Consider the following 23,732-nt stretch of genomic DNA (forward strand, 5'->3'; position numbering starts at 1 on the left):
GTGTCCTTTGCATCTGTGGATTGCTCTGCCTGGAGTGCTTTTCCCTCTTATACACGTCAGGCTGCCTCTTATCATTCAGGTCTCAGCGTTGATGTCATGTCCTCAAGAAAGCTATGCGTAACTGCCACCATGATAGGCAAATTCTTGGGGACTATCTCAGGTCCCGTTTGAATTCTTTGCATATGATTTCCTACCAGATCTTTTATCGCTTAATTGTGCATCGTGGGTTTATTGTCTGCTGGGATATACTGCCTCCAGTATTGCCGTGTACTTCGCTTTTGGACCTTTAGATCGAACAGGCCACCCTGACTAGTGTTTCAAAGTCTTGGTCAATGATTGTTAACAGGTATGAGAATTAAGAGTTGTTGATTTACTTACCACTTTCCTAAGGATGTGTTTCACCAGACCCTAACTGGACAGTTTATGGTTACTTCCCAGTGCCCAGAACAGTACCTTGTACATTACACATTGAAAGAATTCAACATTTGTTGAATGTATAAATTACATGATTTTCTAAGAGTGGCTGGGAAGAATCTTCCTTTTGAAGATAATTATTCGACCATTTTTAACTTCATTTCTACCTTCATTCAAATGAAGGTAGAATGTGAGAGCTGGAATTGACCTAAAAGGGGCTCTTTTGAATCCAAGTAGATCATTTCTCAGGAGAAGAAACTGAGGACAGAGAGGCAGCCTGAGTTGAGGCCACACAGATGCCCTGCCCCGGAGACTCTCTCCCTTCCTGACCTGCTCTGCAGCCCTGCTGACCATCACCAAGGCCACTACAACTGGAGGTTCTGCCATATTCCAAGAGTCTTGACTCTTTTGAGGTTGGCGGTGTCCCTGAACACTTTGGAAGCATCCCAGAGCATGAAGACATTCAATCGAGAATGAGGAGACATTTTGTTCAACATGAACTTGTCCTATAATCTTCTTTCTAGCTTCAGATCTCCAAGTGTTTTGTGTGAACTCTTGTGCCTTGGGGTGCCGATCTGATTCCACTATAGAAAAAGCCAGTCACCTCTTCAGGGGCTACTGACACTGTGGTTCAACTTTTTTCTCTGCTTTATCTGAAAGGAAGATATCGTTTCCTTAGAGCCCAGGAAAGGAACTGGAGATTGCACTACCAAAGAATCAGATACAATGCAGGTCAATAGGTTAAACTCAGCCGCTTTCTGAAATGATAATTATCTTTGTGTTCCAACATCTAGATGTCAGTTCAGTTAGGATGTGGTTAACAATATATTTGATTAATGTGACAAGGAGGACTTGGTAAAAATTCACAGAAAGAAACTTTTTCAGGTATAATAAGATCCAGAAGCTGTGCTAAGATACACACACGTCTGTCACTGTAATGCTTTAAAAATGAACCTCCCAGGGCAATGTTTCTCAAATGTTATTGTGCTTATGAATCACCTGGAGATCTTGGTAGGAGGCAGATTTCGATTCAACAGGTCTGGGGTGGGGCCTGAGATTCTGCATTTCTAACTGGTATCTAAGCAACGCACAAGCTGCTGGTCCATGGCCCACGTTTTGTGTCGGAGACTCTGTACTGCATTGTCCAATATGGTAGCCATCTGCCACATGTGGCTAATTTGATTAAATTACATTAAACTTAACAATTCACTTCCTCAGTTCCTTTAGTCCCGTTTCAAGTGCTTAATTACAGAAAGTTCTATTGCACAGATACACTAAAGAAAGCACGACATATTAAATAATTCCTAGTCCCCATGAGCTCACCTCCTCTCTTTCCTAGATAGCTTCCAGCTTCTATCTGAAGAACAGCAAGCATTGGTTGGATAAGCAGGAATAAGAGAGCCAGGGAGATGGGTGCTTGCGGAATCCGAAGAATAAAGGTATTTCAAGAAAGGGGTCCAATGTTGCCAAGAGGCCAAATAAGCTAAGATACAAAAAATGTCCATTGACTGTGAAATTGCAGGGAGAGTAAGAGGGCAACGGTTGGTGGAATATAGGATCAGATGAGCGTGTTTTTTTTTTTTTAAGATTATTTATTTGAAAGAGGGGGGTGCAGAGGAAGAGAGAGAGAGAGAGAGAGAGAGAGAGAGAATCTCCAGCAGATTCCATACTGAGCGTGGAGCCTGATTGCAGGGCTGGACCTCGCAACCCTGAGATCATGACCTGAGCCGAAGTTAAGAGTGGGACATTTAACCAACTGAGCTCCCCGGGCGTCTGCAGATGAGGATGTTTAAAGATGAAAGTTCTTTGCTTACTTCACATTGTTAAAATTTGACAATTCCAGTCTTGGGCCACAAGGGATTGGCCATATTGATATATTCCTTTTGGATTTTCAAGTCAACATGGATCCTGTGGTGACCTGGTTCACATTTTAACCATTCAAAGAACTCAAATAGGTACCATTAGCCATCGAAGATTTCAGAGTCTCCAAGTCTGAGGAGCACATCTCAAGCCTTCATGGAAACCTCACATTTCTTTCTGGCTAAGTAAAAAAATAGTGATTTTGTCTATTTTCCTAGTGACTACAGAACCCATCACTCTGCACTCTTTTGCAGGCTCTAGTTAGAATGAAGAGCAATTTCACTAATCACTTTTTAACTCAAAATTTCACCAGACCCTTACCAATAAACTCTCTTCAAGGAGAAGCCAAGCCCCAAGGGATTTTGCTGATCAAAATCTGACACATTTTTCAGAGCCTGAAACGCAGTTTTAATTAGGTGCACGCACCAGCCTCTTTTTCAAGGAAAGAAAACTTCTTGATATTACGGTAATTACCCTGTTATTAGTAAATTGTAAAAAGAGTACAAACGCTTATAGAAGTTGGTGATGGGCAAAGCTGAGTACATTTTGCTGAAGCTCCAGCAGAAAAGCAAATTCAAGAAGCCTGGGCTGTTATCACAGCGGAGTGCAGACAAGGCTTCATTTCCCTGGGGGCCGTGTAACACTTCCGGTACTGCCTTCTGGATGGCTCCAAATTGCTAGCAGGCTGCATTATGTGGAGGCAAAGGGGAGCTGGCGCGGTCTTTGAATTGGACACCTGCGACGAGCTAGACAACTGGGATTTAGACTCAGATTGGCACCATGTGATTTGGGGTAAGCAATAGAATCTTTGATTCCTTTATTTTTAAAATAGCACAGAATTTTTTCCCCATCTTGGGGCGCCTGGGTGGCACAGCGGTTAAGCGTCTGCCTTCGGCTCAGGGCGTGATCCCGGTGTTATGGGATCGAGCCCCACATCAGGCTCCTCCGCTATGAGCCTGCTTCTTCCTCTCCCACTCCCCCTGCTTGTGTTCCCTCTCTCGCTGGCTGTCTCTATCTCTGTCGAATAAATAAATAAAATCTTTAAAAAAAAAAAAAAGAATTTTCCCCCATCCTAAGAGGGTATTTTTTTTTTTTAAAGAGGAGCACAATGTAAAACTGACACCTCCCTCAAAAGCACCTTGAGTTCTTAAGATATTGTGCATGCTCCAAGCCGTCTCTAAGTTAATGGCTAGAATTTTCTTTCAAGGAATTAAAAAATGTCCGGGTTTCTTATGATTAACCAATGGGTTTCCGTCATGCGGACATGGGCTCAATAGGGACTTGTTAATGTCATAATGAATACTGGCTTAGTTATGGGCACTGGGGAGAAAGATTGAGCCAGGAAAGGTGAAGCTGAGGGATGGATTGCACCCAAGGGGCTTGCTTCATGGGGCGGCTGGGCAGTCCAAGGACATGCTCCAAGGAAGTGACAGAGGCTAGCAGGTCCAACCTGCCATGAAGGGCAAAGACGAGGGAGGAATTCCAGGTGGTGGATGTGACCCAAATCCAGACAGGCAGAGGCAGTGAACCTGGCATTAGGCTCGTTCATGAATGGGCCCAGTGGGAAGGAGGCAGAGAGTAAGGCGGAGTTTCAGCTTCAACCCGCGTCAGAGTGGGTGGGGCAGCTTGTGAACAGGGTACTTCCGGCTACTGTGTGGGTGGGACGAAGCAGCCACTTTCAGCAAGCCACCAAGTTATCCTGATGCAATCGTTCAGGGGACCACCCCCAAGGGTGGTGAAAGCAGGCCTTATTCTTTCAGGTGTTGGTAGCCCAGAGAAGGGCTAGAGACTACCTCAGGGTCATATCCCTAGAAAGGAAGCTGATGTTCTGGAGAAGGAACTATGACAGGGGCACATTCTTAGGGAGCGACAACAGACTGGCAGGTAGGAAATGTCTAACTCAGGGGTAGTCAAGCATGTTCCCTGCATACACGTTGACAGAACATCCTGCCACACTTCCTGCCCTGATTATGGTCTCAGAGATATGATCTAAGAGGCAGGGCTTATCCAAGTCCAGGATGTGGGGATACATCACATCGAGACCAGCTTCACTATGCGTTTGTAGTCCTGGCCCCCATGTCCAAGGGCTGGGCACAAGTGTCTGATTACGGTGCGGGATCCCTTGCCCAAGCCCTGGCTGCCAGCACGCTGGAGGGAGAGGGTCTGGCCATTTATCTATTGTAGTGGGAGGCTGGTCCAGCTTGTCATCAAAGGTCTATTACCAGGACATTCCATTACTCCTGAGTAATTTAAGTTAAATACAAAACATAAAACATAGAGTTAAACAACCATATTGTGGGAATTAGTTGCTTCTCCTTCAGAGGCTCATAGTGTTATAGAAAGAGCATGCATTTAGGAGAAACTTAGGTGTCAGACGTCAGACACACACACACACACACACACACACACACACACACACACACACACATTGGGGAACAAGAGTTGTTCAGCTACAAGGGGTCCTCCCTAATCGGATGAAATCTCAAGGGTCCGTTAGAGGTAGAGAAAAGAAATTTTAAAAATCAATTAAATGTTCAAGATCTGAAATAAAGTAAAAGGCACAGTGTTTCTCTAGATGCTGAAATGATATCTTCCTTGTTGCTCTGTAAATGAATTTATCTGGCCCCTAAAATCTGTTCCGGCCAGGAAATAATTAGACATGTAGGTTCCCTTTCTTATCCTCAAATTCTACCCCAGTTCACTTGAACCGTGGTGAGCTCCAAGGTTTTAGACACAAAATCAGATCCCTATGCTTCTCTGGTTCCCGTTCCCAACCCTCCCAGGCCCAGACATAGATGGGGGTTGAGACTTGCCTCCGATACAGAGGCGAGGCTCAGTGTCCTCAGGATCCCCTCACTCGTGAACGAAAGAGGCCACGCTAAATCTGTGTTGCCTGCCCTACATCATACTGCAGACCGGTGAGATATCGATATCCTCTGCAACCCTTCCTGTACCCTCGGCTTCAGAAGGATGGGATATTAACAGCCAACTCTTGGGAAGTAGGGCAGAAGTGGACGAGGGCCTTGCTACTCGCCGATTAGCACCAGGGCCCGTTCAGGAAATGATGTAGAACAAGATGCCCTCTGGGCAGAGTGACCTGCTTTACTCCCTAGAGAGACTGAAGAGGAGCTGCCACACCTTCCTTAATTCTCCCAAAGAGGAGAAAGAGCCTTTGTTCTCAACCGTTGGGTTGGCACCATGACGACCCCTCTCCCTGGTGGACTTTTTCGTACTATTGTCTTGCCCATTTATGCCCTAGTGCCTCACCTGGAGCCTTTCCCTCTAGGATTCCTCCTTTTACCTCCCTTGATCATTGTCTTCTGCTGTCAGACATGTGAGGTCTACCGGGTTCTCCCCCGGATGGAACGGTGTGGTTGCAGGAGTGGCTAAAGGAAAGCAGGGCTGACTTCTCAATTCAGGGTCAGGCATCTCCAAGGCAATCAGACCATTTCCCATCTAAGAGTAACCACCTCTTAGAACAGCCTCTGTCTCTGTCCTGCACCTGGACCTGTGTCTCTACAGCCCTCCTTCTCTCATCCTGGCTCGAGGTCTTCCAAGTCCTATCTGTCCTGCCACATCCCTTTCATGACACCCGCAGCACAAGGGAGAGGAAAACCTGGAAAGGCCCAAGTAGAAGGGAACCAGGCAGGGAGACAGGTCAAGGCAATGCAATTCTGATTTGCCACGTGCCCCAGTACTCGGGAAAAGCAGACCAGAGCAGCAGGTTGGCATCAGTGGCATGGGGTCCACTTGGGTTAAAATGGGCTTAAAACTACATAAGTAATGTATTCATTATGATAGGTAAAGTACTCTAGATTGCAAGGGCTTGCTTTTTTAAATATATAACCAGGAGGTCTCATTTCACAACTGAGGATTAAAAGCCATTATCATATTGTTTTCGATGTTCAAACTGTGACGACAAAGCCCCACGTACTCACATGGTTGGAAATACCGATTTTATTCTGAAGTCCCACCCCAGGTCCTTTAAGGAATCTCAAGGATGGCTTATACTCCTGTATTAAGTCCGTCCTCCTTGGTGCGTGGCTGCTGCTGCCACCTGCCCCGAGAGCACAGAACCAGCTGTCCCCATCACAGCTGATCTCTACCACTGCTGACTTCTGGGTGCACGTACTGGCGCCACACTCTGCAGGTACCCTGTGCCGGCTGAGATCCTGCCTGTGATAAACCTCCAGGATCGCACAGCTCCAAGGCGGGGCTCTGCTAGGCCGAGGAATCACCATGGTAACCAAGGACGGGCTTCCTTGGAAACAGGACGCTCTAGTAGTCTTGCTGGGTGCGCTGTTTACAGCTGCTGATCCTGCAATGTTTCCCTTCACTCTCTGATATATGCCCCATCAGGGTGCCACGCAGCAACAAACACGGTAGACAAACACAACTGCATCAGGCTTTTAGACACCAGCTCTCTGAGTTTGTACAGAGGCATCATCTTCCATAAAAAGAAACCGTAAAACAAATGGGATCTGCGTCGGGGGAGGGTGCAGTCCTACCCTTAAATCGTGCCTTGATTCGGCCCTCCTTAGAGAATCTCTAGGCTCTTGTATGACAGCCAGATCACCCATCTGGATCCTTCCTGGACAATGCGTTTTCTCTTTGGGGTCCTTCTTGGCCTTTTATGATAGCTGGTTTCATTTGTGACCACTCTAAACCATCAAACATGTTTTATTTAATCGCTTTAAACCCCAAAGAGATCATTGTGTTCCATTTACCTTCCTCCCTGAAAGGTCTTTGGCTGTTAGAAAAAATTCTGCAGATTTCAATTGATATATAAGGAGTGCCTCTCGCCTATCTTTACAGATCAGGATTTCTCAGTTCTAGGCCTTTGCTGAGCCACGGAAGTGTGACACATTTCTTCTTTCGGAACAGTGAGTACTTGACCTACATCACCAAGGAGGTCATTGAGAGCACAAGTGTTTGTATCAGTAGGTACAGAAACTACAGTCCTCCAGCCTAAAAAATAAAAAGCCTGGTTCTCCCAAGCACTGGGGAGAATGCTGCTCTGGAAATGTGAGGTTTCCCGCATGTGTCTAGGTTCTCCCTAGCATGATGCTCTGCGGGCTCCCACCTGCTCCCTGGAACAGGAGAGGAAAGTGTAACATCATAGCTATAGCAGAGGAAATGTCCCCCAGCCTGCAGCCCCCTGAGCTTTCCCAGCACATCCCACTGCCTCTCAACCATCTCAGACTTTTCTGCGCCAACTTTGGTTTCATTACTTGAGATGATAGCTCTCCTAGAACATCAATGCCAGAGAATATTTAATTTAAAAAATTAAATATATGGGTTTGATGCTCTTCAGTTTGCTTGACACCTAAAGCTGTTCAAAAATGCTGCCCTGGGTCACCTTCCTCAGGGGAGAAAAGGGAGAGGGACAGAAGGGCCCATCTGGGCCTCCATCTCCCGTCTGTGAAATGGAGGGGAGGGATGTGGGATGGTCTGTCTGGACCCTTCTGGTTTCAAATCCCATGTCTCCATGGAAGAAAGGTATGGTGCACCCGGGAGAGAGTGAGACGGAGGAAGCCACCCACATGAACACACAGAGAGATGAGGAGAGGGACCAAGAACACAGGTGCCCAGAGTCGGGAGAGGTCCAAGTGCCAGGGGCTGCCTCCAGTGTCTGGGTGGGCTTCGTCTCTGGTGTTTGGGGTCAAACAGGGCATCGTGTCTGGCACTTCAGGGTCTTGGTTAATGACCTAGGAGTAGAAACAGGCTTGGGAATTAGCAGTTGCAGATTTCGTTACCACTTTCCTAAGGATGTTTCATGGTGGCAATTGAACAACTGTAGGATGCTAAGGGACACCCACCACATCATTCTCGGAGCAGAGACTACCCACCGATGGCCTTCTCAGATGACATCTTCCATGGAATGGGAAGAGTGGGTCAGATGGTGGCATCTCCCCCAGCGTCTGCTTCAGACCTGCTCTTGAGCAGGACAAACTGACTTTGTCTTCTGAAAACCGACTTAGGATAATCACCAACGTTAATGCCTTACTCTAACAGTTTATTTGGGGGCAAAGAACTACATTTGAAGAGGAATTTTAACTTTGTAGGATTTTAAAATGTACTTTTATTTAAGCACTGTGGTTCATCCCCAAAATAAGATTCTAGCTATCATAGAAAAGATGGAAATTGAAGCCCCAGATTGTTAATGGGGCTCCCAGAAATGATCTCAAGTTCACAGTTGTATATCGTGGTGTAGTGGACATGAAGGCTTGAAACGAGGTTGTGGTCGTCAACCTTATCTACTCCCCAACTGGCCCTACAGCCTGTAGTAACTTTCTAAACTCTGAATTGTGATGACGTCATCGGTTAATGAAGACAGTTTTTGTACTCTTCTGGTCTTGGTGAGTTTTCAGCTCTCCTATTAAGGTTTTGTTATTTCTTGCTGAAAATCTGGGCACTGTCCAAGGGAAAAAAAAAAAGAGCTGAATTTTAGGTATAGTGGGAAAAAAATATGAACTGCACAGTGCTGTAAATACAATATACACACATTTTAGTACCATGGAATCCTTACATCGTCAGTGTGAACAATAAATTTGTGTGCTGGCCATAGTCCCAAATTATACCTGAATTTATTTTTGTGTGCAACTCTTGGTCACACCTCCCTCATTTCCCAGTTAGTCCTTCAGCAGACAAGCAACCCCTAAAAATAGCATGGTTTCTATGGGAACATGCTTTAACCCGTGGATTCTAGAAACACGTTTTATTTAAAAAACGAGGTCTGCCAGATCAATCCAGGCTTACAAGCTAGAATTTGTATTTTTGAATTTATTTGATTTAAGGAAACATTTAAAACTGGTTGAAATGTTGGTTCCGTGTGAAATTTTTCCACCTGGGTTGAGTTGATATGAATTTGCTTTTGACAGGAAGAGTTAGAAATCTCATCTTCGAATGAGAGGGTTTTGTTTTGTTTTGTTTTGTTTTTAAATAATTAAGTATATGACTCCATTACTTTTATTTTATTTTATTTTAATTTTTTATTATGTTATGTTAGTCACTATGGCTCCATTACTTTTAGATTCTGTTGCTTATACCTCTGCGGCCCTAAGCACTGTTGGATGATCGTGTAGCAAATAGCACAACTGGGGACAATACTCACTTTTCCAAAGTCAGTGAGAATTTTATCAGTTACCTAAATGTAGGCTGACATGAATTTGCTATACAGGTGATCGAGTTTTTATCCGTTTGAATTCCTGTAGCTGAACAGTAGTACGATTTGGGGCTAGGTTTGCCTACCACAGGAAGGTATGTTGGTCTCTTGTATCTTTACATGTCCTAAACCCAATGCTTCCTTAAAAATATGCTTTGGGGTCTTAGCACAGCTGAAGAGGATTACGAAGGTGGAAAGTGAGGTTGATGTAAGAAAAGGAAAGACTTTTGAGGAAAAGGAAATGAGCCCTCTTGTAGAAATTACAGCACAGAGGTTTGGGCTTCCAAAGAACCAATCTCCAAATACGGTTACTGAGGGAAGGGAGTCTTTGAAAATTGAAATACAGAGCTACATTTTGAGCACACTATTGAGAATATGAATGTCTCCGAGGAAGTACTCCTCTAGATCATTCTTATATTCTGAATGTAAAACATTTGAGCTAAAACACAAGTATGATAAGAGGCAGCTTTTGGAAAAAAGAAAACTGGAAGTTTTTCAGGTTAATAAAAAAAATTTCTGCAAATAAATCACTGACAGTAAAAATGAAAGTCTTTACGTATAAGAACGCTCTTTTATCTTTTTAACCATGAGCTACAGAGACAAACATCCGTTTGTGGCCCAGGAGGTTTATCTGGGCCCTCCATCTTGACTTCAACATTGGAAGCCTTTAGTCGAAAGCGCGTTTGTCATTCATTACCCACCCCAAGATTTCTCTTGTCGTTACTGGAGTCTTGATTCTAGCCACTCGTTCTTATTGCCTGCCCTGATGTAGATCCCCACAAATGAGCAGCGTGCCCTAAGCCTTCTACCAGAAGCAAATCCTAAAAGGGAAAGAACAGGTAAGTAGTCTGGGTAGTCATTTGTTTCTGCATAGAAAACAAGCAAAGAAGTACCTAGAAATTACAGGCTATTGGACGATAATGTTTGGCAGGGAGGTGGGGGTCATGTCCTTAAGTCTTGAGGGAAAAACAAAACAAAATGGTGGAACGTAGTCTCCACACATTTAAATATTTTTAGGACAATTCTGAGAAGTAACTGAGGAGAATGGGATCTTGTGTTTATGAAACATCCTTGTGTATATTATGGAGGGAGAAGTGGCATTGGCACTTTGATGCCCTATTCTATGTCAGGGAATCTGTAAGGTACTTTGCAGACACAATCCAACTTCCTTCTTACAAATAGATCTTCTCATTCCCATATTTACAGCTGAAGAGACAACTTTAGAGTTAAGCATCTGTCCCACGATTAAGCTGCTAGTAAGTGGCAGGGTATCCTGTTTCCAAATGTCATGCTGCCTGGGGAGGTGTATCCATTTAAACTGTGCAACTGACAAATAATTTAGATTTTCATTGCTTTAAAATAATTTCAAACTTGAATCTTGTCTTCTTAGACTTGAGGACCGCTAAAATTTTAAAACTAAATTAGTATCATATTTGTTCATAAGTTAGATGAAACTGTTCTGTTTCACACACAAATCACATAAGCATTATATATTTTATTTAAAACAAATTTTTTTAAAGATTCTATTTATTTATTTGAGAGAGAGAGCACGAGCGGGCAGAGAGAGAGGTTGAGAGAGAAGCAGATTCCCCACTGAGCCGGGAGCCTGACTCGAGGCTTAATCCCAGGACCCCGGAATCATGACACAAACTGAAGGTAGATACCCAACTGACTGAGCCACTCAGGCACCCCAGCGTTATATATTTTAAATATGTACTTTGTGAAAATGCATATTCCAGCACATAAAATTTTGGTTGTTATGCAAGTTATAATTACATTTTTGAGTTAAAATAAAATCTTATTTGACAGCATTTAAATATGTCAGGTCCAATGTTCAAAAAAATTTAGTTATTCCCTCTGAGGAGATGCTGGAGTAGCAGAAGAAAAATTTGAAGGTATTTTAGACATTCACTGTGGAATAACTTCTTCCTCAGATAGAAATGCTCAAACTTTGCCTCTGGCCAGGTGGGCGGGAGATACATGAGGAAAATGGACACAGATCCTTCTGGACAGAGAAGTCTGACCTGTTGATGCCTGAGTCCCATACTGTCCAATCAAAGGTTTGAAAAAGTTTTTATTTTTTATCACCGGATATTCATCAAATACTTACTGATGCCATAACAATTTTGTGTGACTAACTGTATACCTGCCTAGATACAGAATAAGGGGAAAGGGGGAAATGTCTTTTTGGTTCTGTTGTTTCATGTTAAGAATCATAACTTTTTTTTTTTATAAGAAACATTTTATTTTTTTTTAAAGATTTTATTTATTTATTCGACAGGATAGAGACAGCCAGCGAGAGAGGGAACACAAGCAGGGGGAGTGGGAGAGGAAGAAGCAGGCTCATAGCGGAGGAGCCTGCTGTGGGGCTCGATCCCATAACGCCGGGATCACGCCCTGAGCCGAAGGCAGACGCTTAACCGCTGTGCCACCCAGGCGCCCCAAGAATCATAACTTTTACATGGCTTTTTCTGCTGTTGTTACCAAGCTGTCGCAAGTACCCTAGCTCATGTAATTTTCCAATAACCCCTTCACATAGGCAGTACGACCTTTCCCATTTCACAGCCCGAGCTCCGTGGAGCTGGGTGACTCACGCACACTCCCACAGCGACTCAGTGACAGAGCTGGCGCTCATTCCAGGATGGCAGATGGCTACGCGGTCACTGCTCCTTACACACCCATACCTGAAAAACTTACATAAAAACTAAACAGGGGCGCCTGGGTGGCTCCGTCGGTTAAGCATCTGCCTTTGGCTCAGGTCATGGTCCTGGGCTCCTGGGATAGAGCCCCACATCGGGCTCCCTGCTCATCGGGGGGTCTGCTTCTCCCTCTGCCTGCTCTCTCTCGTTATCTCTCTATCTCAAATAAATAAATAAAATCTTAAAAAAAAAACTTAACAGAACTCAACCACCAACCCCAACTTGTCACCAAAGGTAGACATTCGTCTAAGAATAGATTCAGGGTTAGCAAGAAGAAAAGAGTGCAGGGAGTATGTATGGTATGTGCTGCTCGCTGCTCAAAAGCTAGTCATAGAAAAGATTATATACATTTATTTATTTATTTAAAGTAGGCTCTCTGCCCAGCGTGGGTCTTAAACCCCGAGGACAAGAGTCACATGCTCTGTGGACTGAACCAGCCACGCGCCCCTAGTAGAAAATATTTTAAAATGTCTGATGTTAGGGATGTACTGTATGGTGACTAACATAATACAATAAAAAAATATTATTATAAATAAATAAATAAATAAATAAAATACATCAGTCATAAAATAAAATAAAATAAAATAAAATAAAATAAAATAAAATGTCTGATGCATCTTCTTACAATAATTGTACACAATTTTATGGTCTTCTCTATGTTATCCCAAATTGGATTCTGACAATAGGAGGAATGACCTTTGTAGATCTGATACGAGCATGTGCTGTGTGTATCCTGCCTCTACCTTTATTTAAAATTTTGTTATTTTATTCATCGTGACTTTTTTGCATTAATTTTGATTTTTCAAAAAAATTTCATTAAAATAGCATGGATTTTGACTACTGAGTTTCTGGCCCTTTCTTAAATTTTATGCCGCAGGCTAATGTGTCTCATGCTAATCCCAGCCCTGGTATGTGAGCTTAGACATATCTGTTAATAGAATGCCTGGCTGTACAGTTATGAATTTTATATTTAAACAAATTTATTTTTGTGATTTTGCTTCACTCCATCTCTTCGATCTGTTTGGGTAATGAAGCGGAGTCCCTGACAATATTTATTGGGTATACAGCTTGAGGTTTGTAACCAATCGTCTGGGATTGCAGAAGTGTGGTGGCATAGTTTCAATATATCCATTATAATTTTGTAAAACTTTTGATTTAGGGGCTTATGGTCTTCTAAGCATTTTGTGGTGAAACATGGAGCCCATCAATACGACCACCCTGCCAAACGCCTCAAGCACAGAACAAGGCCACTGCAAGGGGCACTGCAGGATGATTCTGGTAACACTCTACAGCGTGGTTTTGCTTGGAGGCACTACTGGGACAGTATTGATGTCACGTATGATGTGCAAAAGGAAAAGCCAGTCAATGATTGCCCTGATTGTTCTCAATATCATAGTGCTACACTCAATCCTCCTGGTCAGCCTCCCATTCCGCCTCAGCTATTATATCTTAGAGGTCTGGGAGTTCGGATCCTTTCTTTGCCGACTGGTCAGCAGCATAATATACGGTCATATGTACTTCACCTTTGTTTTCTATGTGGCCATAGTCATACTCCGATTGCTCATCTATTTTAAGAAACTCCAAATGCAACAGTTGCAAAAGTACCACATGGTAGTTTTAAGCATTGTTATTTGGACCATGGGTAACCTTGTTTTTTGGCCAATATTACTTTTACAATACGGCGTACATCCAGGTTACTCAGAACAAGGACGATGCTTTGAGTTCTACAAAGATCTCAACCGCGGGGAACTCATTATCTTGAACTACGCTATGATTGTCATTATGATCTCAACGGTTGTGATACTCTTTCTGATACAGATGGGTGTTATCGTTCAACTGATAAAAGCTCTCTGGCCTGACATGTGGGCACATCAAGACTATAGAGCTCAAATCAAGAGCTTCTTCTTCCTCCTAGTAATAGTGGTCTGTTTTATACCCCACCATGTATTCCGGGTGCATTTTATTCAAAATTACTCAGAGATAGACAAATCTGAGTTAGTTCTTTATAATGAAATTTTTGTTGCTTTGACTACTGTCTGTTGCCTGGATATGGTGTGTTTCATAGGTGGGGTTATCCATTAAAAATACTCTTTGTCACTCACTTTGTATTCAGTTTTTTACCATTGTGACAAAATAGTTTCAAATGAATGGCTGCTACCATGATTTCAAAATTTTTCAAATTCCCTGCTCTTGATTGTCACCGGAATTATTTTTCCATGAAAAGGTAATGAAGACTGATTGTTCCCCTCTTCCTGGATGATCTCCATTAACTGTAGAATGTGTTCCATTTCCATAGCTCTACTCAAGTTGACCCCAAACATCCTTTCCAGACTCAACTGCTACCTCTTTTTCATGCAGTGCTTACTCCTGCTTAGCACAACTACTGCCTTTCCTATGCAACAATCCAGCCTGGTCTCTTTGCATTTGCTCTTGCTGAGCTTTGATCCTAGCATGTTCTCCCCCTCCACCTCCAAACTATCTAATCTTCAAGGTCCAGAGAATTTGAAGATATGGACTCTTATCACCCTAATAAGCCTTAACTTATTTAACTTATGCTCAACCTGAGATACATACCTCTTGAAAATGACTGATAGCTGGGGAAGTGATGGCTGCTGGCTGTGGTTATTTGGAGGAAAGAACTAGCTTCGATAGTCAATAGACTTGACTTTTGGGAGGAAACCCTTCCAGGATTACTGGAGCGTTAATATGGTTTGATTCTAAGACTTAGTAGGTACTTAGGAAATAGAGAACGCCTCCCAGATCGATGTTTCCAGACATGCATCCATTGAGCAGGAAAATAAATTGGAAAAGGTGGAAATCAGCTGGTCTTAGTTGAAGCATGCTATATTAGACTATATTAGAGCCCAAACTTTTGAGAGTGTGGGACTGTTATTAAGCTTGTTCAAGGTACCCTATATGACCAAGTAATATTGCAAAATGAAAATCAACTCGCATCAGTTAAACTCAATAAAAATAACCAAGAGGAGCAACTTGGATTGAGATAAGTAGAATCCAAGTTGGTTGTCTTGGTTATTTTTATTGTGTTAGTTGGTACTTACCTGACAAAGAAATTGACATGTCCTTATGCCTTGCTTATAATAATGCTACCTCTGATATTAAATTTAATGAATTAAATAACCAAAGCCTTACTGGTTAACAAGGTAGCATAGTTAATATAACAGAGGTTGGGAGTCCTCTGGGCATGTGGATTCAAAGATTTTTAGTAACTATGGAATCATGGATGAAGTGTTTATAATCTCTGAGCCCCCGTTCCCTATGTTATAGGGTTTTGGTAAAATTGAAATAAGACAGCAACGTGTGTTAAATAGTGTCATAGTGCCTGGCATGTGGTCCTCAGGATAACAACATTACTTACTTTCCAAATCCAGTGACACCTTTTTGCAAATAATTTTAAGATAAATTCAGAATGTTGATTCATATAAAAATATATTTTGGAGGCTTTGATGCTATTGGTCAATGTTAATCTCATGCTTTATGTAATTATTAAGTCAATAACTAAATGGATGCTTATTCCTTTTTTTGCCTATAAGAATTTGTCATTATTATTCTATAATTATTAATAATATTTTAAAATACTATAGAAGAGCCATTTTATAAGCCTGCTGTCATAGAAAGAGATAAATAGCCGTGCACTTAAATTACGTGTAATCACTTTTTAAGGGGATATGATATGTCCCGAGTAACTTCAAGATTGTGATTGATTGTGTAACTTTAGGATATAGTCAGTATTCAACTTACTACTTTGTTGGGTTCCATGAATTCCTTTTAATACTGTGGGCAGCAGAGCTAAGGAGGCCTCTAATGAGTCCTGCCTGATATACCTGCCTCTGTGTAATTTCCCCTTTTACTACTGACTTTTCATGAATGAAATAGGGCAGAGCAATGAGATATCACCTCCAGTGTTAGGTTATAAAAAGACTATGGCTTCCATCTTGGGCATCCTTTCTCTCTTTCTTGCTGTCTGCGGATTGCTTCACTCTGGAGGAAACCATCTGCCACATCATGGAGCAACCCAAGTGGCAAAGAGTCAAGACTTTCTAACAACCACATGAAAGAGTTTGGAAGTGGGTCTTCTGAGACCTGCCAGCAGACACAGAGTGGGCTCAGGAGCAAATCCTCTCCTATTTGAGTCTTGAGGTGATTGCAGCCCTGGCTGACGTTGAGTGCAGCCTCAGTAAGAGACCCTGAGCCAGAACCACTCAGCTAATCTGCTCCCAGATTCCTGCCATGAAACTATGAGATAATAAATGTTTGTTGTCTTAACCCAGTAAGTTTCAGAATAATGTATTATGCAGTAGGAGGTAACAAGTACAGTCAGCGAGTTCTTTACACCTGTGGAATGCTGCCACATAAGGCACTTGTGTCTGAGATTTATAATCCATTGTTAGTTCCTGCCTGCTCCCACTGTTCATGATAACGAACACATGGTTGCCTGTTTTCTGAGTCAATAAGGACTGTGTCTGGTATTGTATAAGCTTTGCTTCTATCCCCGAAGCATAGGAGAAGGAATATATGATAGTACATGGAAATCCATTGGGGTGATTTAGGGTGAAGGTGGCAAAGGGACAGCTGGGAGTGGCAGGAATTGCTCTTTGTTAGTCATATTGATGTAGGGATAACTGGTGCTCGAGTGTGGTTCCGAGAGGACCACCAGCGGGAGCAACATCTGGGACCTTATTAAAAATGCAAATTCTTGAGCTCTACCTGAGAACGACTGATTCAGAAATTCTGGATGTGGAAGCCAATGATAATGTGTTCTAACACAAGCCCTCTAGGTGATTCTGATGTGAGCTAAAGTATGAGAATTGCTGCCCTGGATTAACTTGCTAGATTAAAAACGGACACAAATGCTTTGGCACGGCTCCCATTGTGAGATGGAATCTGTATCCCTTACCCTTCACTGGGAGTGGAATTTATGACTGCGCCAACCAACAGAACACAGGAGAAAGGACACTGCCAATTTCCAGAAGTGGGCCTTAAGAGACCGGAAACCTCCATTTCGTGTCTCTTGGAACACTTGCTCTTGGAGCCTGAGGTGTCATGGAAGAAGTTCGACTTCCCTGCGGGGGAGAACACCTGGAGGTGTCTGCCACGAACAACTGGAGACAAAGGGGTGATGAGCCCAGAGAAGCCCAGCCTTCCAGCCAAAGCAGCAGGCATATGACGAAGCTGCTTGGGCTCGCCAGACCACCCAGCTGCCACGTGGATACCACCGAGTGATCCCAGTCCACGTCACCTGGTGCAGAGAAATTGCCCACTCAATCCTGCCTGAATCCTGATCCATACGATTGAGAGATATCATGGAATGACTGTGTTAAGCCATTAGATTTGGGGGGTGGGGGTGACTTGTTATGCAACTTGGAACAATTCATGACTCACTACAAATGCAATTCTAGTTCAGTGCTGCTCCGTAGAAATAGAATGCAAGTCGCAAAGGTGAGCCACATATGTGATTTAAAATTTTCTAGTTGCCGGGGTGCCTGGGTGGCACAGCGGTTAAGCGTCTGCCTTCGGCTCAGGGCGTGATCCCAGCGTTCTGGGATCGAGCCCCACATCAGGCTCCTCTGCTATGAGCCTGCTTCTTCCTCTCCCACTCCCCCTGCTTGTGTTCCCTCTCTTGCTGGCTGTCTCTATCTCTGTCGAATAAATAAATAAAATCTTTAAAAATAAAATAAAATAAAATAAAATTTTCTAGTTGCCATATTAAAAAGCTAAAAAGAAACAGGTGAAATTGAATTTAATAATATGCTTTATGTAACTCATTCTATCCAGAATGTTATTATTTAAAGAAACAATCAATATAAAAATTATTAATGAGATTTTTTGCATTCTTTTATTCATATTAAGCTCTTCAAAATCTGGTGTGTATTTAAGGCTTGTAGCACATTCTAATTCTGAGTAGCTGCATTTCAGTGGCCACCCATGCGTAACGGTTAATATATTAGACAGCACAGTTTGGCATCACCCAGAGATCATCCAGAGATGGACCTGAGGAACATGTTCTCATAGGAGACTGGCCTTGCATCTCTCCGAAATTCACTTTCCTCCTATGTGAAATGGGAATCATAGAACCTACTTCAGAGTGGATATAAAAATTAAATGGTATTGTATAAAGGGCAAATAGCAGTGCACAGCAGGTACCGTCTGTCTGTCTTTCTCTCCATATATATACCATTGGTTCTGTTTCTGTGGAGAACCCTAACGAGTACATGTGTGACTCAAGATATCCCAGATATCACTAGCTTTTGGTTATAGAAAAAAGTCATGTATGTTTGTATTAAGCAGCTTAGGATTGCTCCAGCCCACAGCCCTGAGGGCCAGGAAGCCTCCCTCTTGCAAACCCCCACACAGGACACCAGCTGCAGCCACCACAGGTCTGCCCTGTCCTTCCTTTCTTGCTCATGCTCCTGGCTGGCAAAACCTTCTCCCCACAAAGTGGCACAAGATCTCCAATGTCCATGCCCCAGATTCTCTGATTCTTCTAGTGTTTACAGTCATTGAAACACAAGAGCTCTGCTGGGCTCCAAGGCCGTGGCTGGACAGAATGATTGGTTCCCTCTCCAAATTCAGCTACACTCTTTGGCTGACCGGAAAAACAGCTCTGTTTAGGCCCAGCGTCTCTAAAACTGTCTTTCCTACTTCTGTTAGCCCTGGCCTCCATTCCGTGTCTAGAATCTTTGAAGTCTCTGGATAAACATCCCTATATGTTTCTGATCTTTTTCTAACCCTAAATGTGGTTCCATTTGCTGTTCCTCTCTACCTTGCCCTGCTCTGAGCACCAAGAAACGGGCCCTGATGCACTGTGCTTTGGGTTTTCTTGTTACTGGGCTCCTGGGTGGGTTTGACCTCTGGGCATTACCAGCAGGAGAGTCCGTCCAGAGGGAGGGGTGAGGAGGAGGCATTGATTCTCTGCCGCTTCCCAACCTTGTCATCACAGATCCAGCACGGCCTGCCGCCCTTCTAGGCTTCAGCTCCTGCTTCGTGGCCCTGCTCTCCCTGCATTCCGTGGAGAAGTCCAAGGTCTTTTCTTCCCTTTGTCCCTTCGGGCCTGGACTTGGTGCTGCTATCTCTGTTTATGTCAGTATCCCTTGTTGGCTTCCTCATATCCGCTCACACCTCTGGAAAAAGTCCTTCATTAATGCCCCTTCAGTGTCTCCATCTGAGCTGCATTCTGATCCTGCAAAGAAGCTGGCTGATGTTCCCTAAGAACTCAAATCCATTCCTGAGGGCAGAGTGGAAAGGGAGACTCCCATTCTCTGCATTGCCTTGGGCTACCTGACTCAAAGGTGCTCTTCCCCTTCTCACGAAAGAAAAGATTTCACGAATTTCAACAGATTCGAACAAGTAATGAGGTGGGATGCAGAGGCAAAGATGCTGTCAGTAATATCATCAGGGTGAGGGTGCCAGATGAAAAGGTAACCATGGCCTTGGATGCATCCATAGAGAGGACTTGCCACCTCTTCCCCATTTCCCTTCCAGCAAGGTCAGAGGCTTTAGCTTCAGCCAAGACAACTTCACTCCGCAGCACCACTGAAGAATCCAGCAAGGGACTCTGATGTGACTCCGTCTCCCTCCCAAGAAAAGCCCTTCCAACTTGTTCTGGATTTTGGAGAGAACTGAAAAAAAATCCACTAATAATTATAAATGCACATGTGTCTTGAAACTGGCTTTCAAGTTTCTATTTCCACGTGACTTTCCACTGGGCCATTTCCGGTGGAAATGTCAAGTAGATTGCAGGAGAAAAAAATGGTACCCCCTTTAAAAGAAATGATGCAGGGCCATACCACAAGGTCTGTATCATACACATGTGGCAGGGGGATGATTTTTTTTTTAATTTGATACATTTGCTTTAGGGCGCTAGTCTCCATTTAATTTAACAGTGATAGAAATTTTTGTGGGAAGGTACTTCTGCAGATTTTAGATAGAGGATGCCCACACAGGAGTACTAATCAAAATATTTTACTAGAGTTATATTTCTGCCTGACAATAGATAACAATTACTGAATGCTCACCATGAGCTGGAGCCTGTTCTAAGCCTTACATTTACTTTAAATCATTGCATCCTGATGAAAGGGATTAAATAGGTTCTATTATTATCTCCAGGAAAGACACTGGACTACAGAGAGGATAAGACATGACCAAGGTCACAAAGACCCCCCACTGCCCAATATTGCTTTATAGGGATCTCACAAAACATATGTCTCTGGGGGTCGGGGGTGGGAGGGCAGTTAGAAAAGCCCTAATGTAATAAGCGTTATATATTCACAAATTACTGATCACACAGAGCAAGGTTGATCCTGCTATTATTACCCAAGGACTTTTGCCCTGTTACTTGTTCCCTGGGGATTCACCCATTCTGTGGATCATAAAAATCCTGATTTAACGGTCAATAATGGTGGGACTCATTAGTCTTCTCCTTCCACTTTGTCATCCTAAAATCCCTGGACTCATGATCTTTCCCCCCATCCCCCCCCCCCGCCCCGTTCTGATGCTTCTTTTCCCATCATTCACTCAGCCAATGAAACGTTAGAGTTTCCTGTGGTTTCGCCTTGCTCAACCCTGCAAAGTGCTACTTCGCAAGTCCTATTGATACTAATCCCAAATACCTAGCAAGTCTTTTTTTGCCCCTGGTCTGTGGTCTCTGCATGTGCCCCTGCATGTGGGCCCGAACCCCGCCCTCCCGGACTGCTGCAATAGCTTTCTATCATATTATCTCTGGTTTCACTTCCCCAACCACATTTACTCCAATTGTCACACTGATGTCACAGTTTTGCTTTTTTTTTTTTTTTTAAGAATTGAAACTTTTTTATGTCATCCATCTGTTGCAAATCTTCCCATTTTTAACTCTGAGATGTTTCACACTGTTTTCCCAGAAAGCCCACGCGCACAAGCGCGCCGCGAGATCTTCTGTGTGTTCTGTAAATGAGGCTTGCACCCCTCCTGGGGCGGAGATGTTAGCATGAGAATGAGGTAAAGGTAGTTGTCGGTCATTCTAGAGGTCACTGCAGGGTCCTTCTGCACAGGCATGAGTCAGGAGTTCAGCTCAAACTGGTCTGGGCGGCCTGGGCGGGCTGGAGGCCTTGTCAGGGCAGTCATTATCGCTGGGAGGGATTTTGCTTTCCATTTGCCTAAGTGAAGAGCTAAGCTGGAAACGGGAGTTCAAGCGACAATGTGGGACAGAGCTCAGTGAGTACAAGTAGGTGGGTGGTAAAGGTCAGGTTTGGGGAGCTGGTCACAGATTGACTGGTTAAAAATACAGCTTATGAATATAGACTTTTGAATGGTAACAGTTTTAAATCACAGGGAATCTCCAAGATACTTGTAATAGAAATAATTTGGGTAAAGACAACAGAAAAGTCACTGAGAGCATAAGATAATTTGAATAGCTTTATAAAATAGAGAAAAACAAGATACAGAAACATCGTCATATTTCTTTTGGTCACACTGGAAGCAGCACCAGTCCTCTCACCTGAGCCTTGTTCCCTTCTCCTTTGCCCTCCCATCTCTTCAAGGGCCCTATTTCTTCAACCTTTGCTCTCCAGACTTTGCAAAATCACCATTTGAATAGAGTGTAGCAAACCTCTTCCATCTTATTGAAAAGAATGTTAAAACCAGCCCTCCACCACCCACATTCTTTGGCAACCATCCCTTCTCCTCATCCCTAGGTTTCAGGGAAGAGCTGTTGATTCTCTTTGCCTCCACCTTCTGACTTGACATTCTCTTCTGCAGTGACTTTCCCCAGAACACTCCACTGGAAACATTCTCATGACATCAACATTGACTTCTTTGTTTTTCAGTCGACGTAAGCAACATTTAATTTGACCATTTTTTGTTTTATTTGACCACTTTGTAGCATTTGGCAATATTGACAATTGTTGGCTTTACATCGTCTCATCCTTTGATTTCTCTGACATCGCCTGCTCTTGGTTCTCTTACCATTTTGGCTGTTCCTTCTCAATTTCCTCCATTAGCTTCACTTTCTCTCTTCCTAAATGTTGATGTTCCTAGTGTATCCTCTTGGGGCCTCACTTTCTCAAATGCCATACTTTCCTGTGCCATCAAGTCTACTCCTATGTTCTTAATATGCCAATTATCTGCAAATCTCTATCTCCCGCCCAGATATTTTGTGGATATCTTGATTTTCTGTCGAGTAGTCTCCAATGTGTTATGCACAACTTCCCTGAGGTGTGCAAAATAATCTGTACGGTCCTGGGAAGAAAAAGATATTGCAAATTGCATCTGTTTTCTAATCTGAAAAATGAGAAAGACATTGTGCTTTGTTATTATTTATATATTCATTATCAGCAGTGTCCTCTATGGCTTCTTTGTCCTCATTTCCGTGTTGCACAGTACATGCTTTGTCTGTAGGTTTCAACCGTGCACATGCGTGGAAAGGCATAGGGAAGCTCAAGTTCTGTTGAGTGTTTCTTGTAGGGAGCTGATCACACATGGGTATATTCCAGCTACCTGTGGCCATTGATTCCTCTCTCACCTTTCACTCTTTACTCCTGAGCTTCGACAAATCCTAAATCCAGGGGCGCCTGGGTGGCTCAGTCGTTAAGCGTCTGCCTTTGGCTCAGGTCGTGATCCCGGAGTCCTGGGATCAAGCCCCACATCAGGCTCCTCTGCTGGGAGCCTGCTTCTTCCTCTACCACTTCCCCTGATTGTGTTCCCTCTCTCGTTGGCTGTCTCTCTCTCTGTCAAATGAATAAATAAAATCTTTAAAAAACAAAACCCAAATCCTAAATCCAATTATTATTCCTGAATGATGCTGACAGGCTCACACGTCCACTCTAAAACCACTCACGGACCCACAGTTGCAGAATATCATTTACCTTTACTTAATATACTCCATAGTGTTGGCCAAGACTCACTATGATGCTCCAGGTAGCTTGGGAAATACGCATGTCATCAATCCAGACCAGCGGAGATTATGCTATTCTATACATGTCACATTACACCCGAGCTGTTCATTTTATTAAAATAATAATAAAAGAATCATGATCATAAAATAGAATCTTTGCAATGTTTTTGTGGCATAGACAGTACCTATGAAAATAATTTTCCCACATAGACTTTGACTGGTTATCTCATGGGAAAGCTTGTTTTCATTTTGCAAAAAGAAAGTGTTTCGAATTTGAGGTCATGTGCTCATCAGTATTTTGCTATCTAACATATATTTTAAAACATAATCAGCATTATCTGTTTGTTCAAGATTAAAGTGCTATGTTAGGACAGTGAGAAAATTGCTACTTTTTGAAACAACTCATGGTAAGGAGATAAAACTGTATGAAAACTGGTATTTAGACATGTTTCTGTATTTAACATGATTTTAATAGTGAAAGTGGCCAAGCATTTATTCATATTTGGGATCTGGCAAGTTGTGAACGAATTGCAACTAGAAATTGGCTCTGAATGCTAGAGCCTGGCAAAAATCAGTGAAAACATTCCGTAAAAATCTATTGGCTATGTGGAATTTGCAATAGAATACTGTATACTTTATAATTATTTGTTACTTGTTGCCACATATTATTTTTGTCAGTAAAATGTATAATAATGTGTAATGATTTCCA

General features: G+C 43.0%; 1 pseudogene across 3 annotated transcripts in view; it reads left to right on the forward strand.

Annotated features, from left to right (window-relative positions):
- Positions 1 to 17,850, forward strand: part of LOC123789416 (putative G protein-coupled receptor 141 pseudogene) — a 30,241-nt pseudogene extending 12,391 nt beyond the window's left edge. The window contains exons 2-4 of one of the 3 annotated variants that reach the window (XR_006778814.2): positions 10,212 to 10,278; positions 11,374 to 11,499; positions 13,298 to 17,850. The product of XR_006778814.2 is annotated as a putative G protein-coupled receptor 141 pseudogene, transcript variant X1 (transcript). The other 2 variants (XR_015724060.1, XR_015724061.1) reach the window with 2 other exon arrangements.
- Positions 17,851 to 23,732: the final 5,882 nt, after the last annotated feature.

This window comes from Ursus americanus, chromosome 3 (assembly GCF_024610735.1).
Source record: "Ursus americanus isolate L20-20 chromosome 3, mUrsAme1.1.p, whole genome shotgun sequence".
NCBI classification, from domain to species: domain Eukaryota; kingdom Metazoa; phylum Chordata; class Mammalia; order Carnivora; family Ursidae; genus Ursus; species Ursus americanus.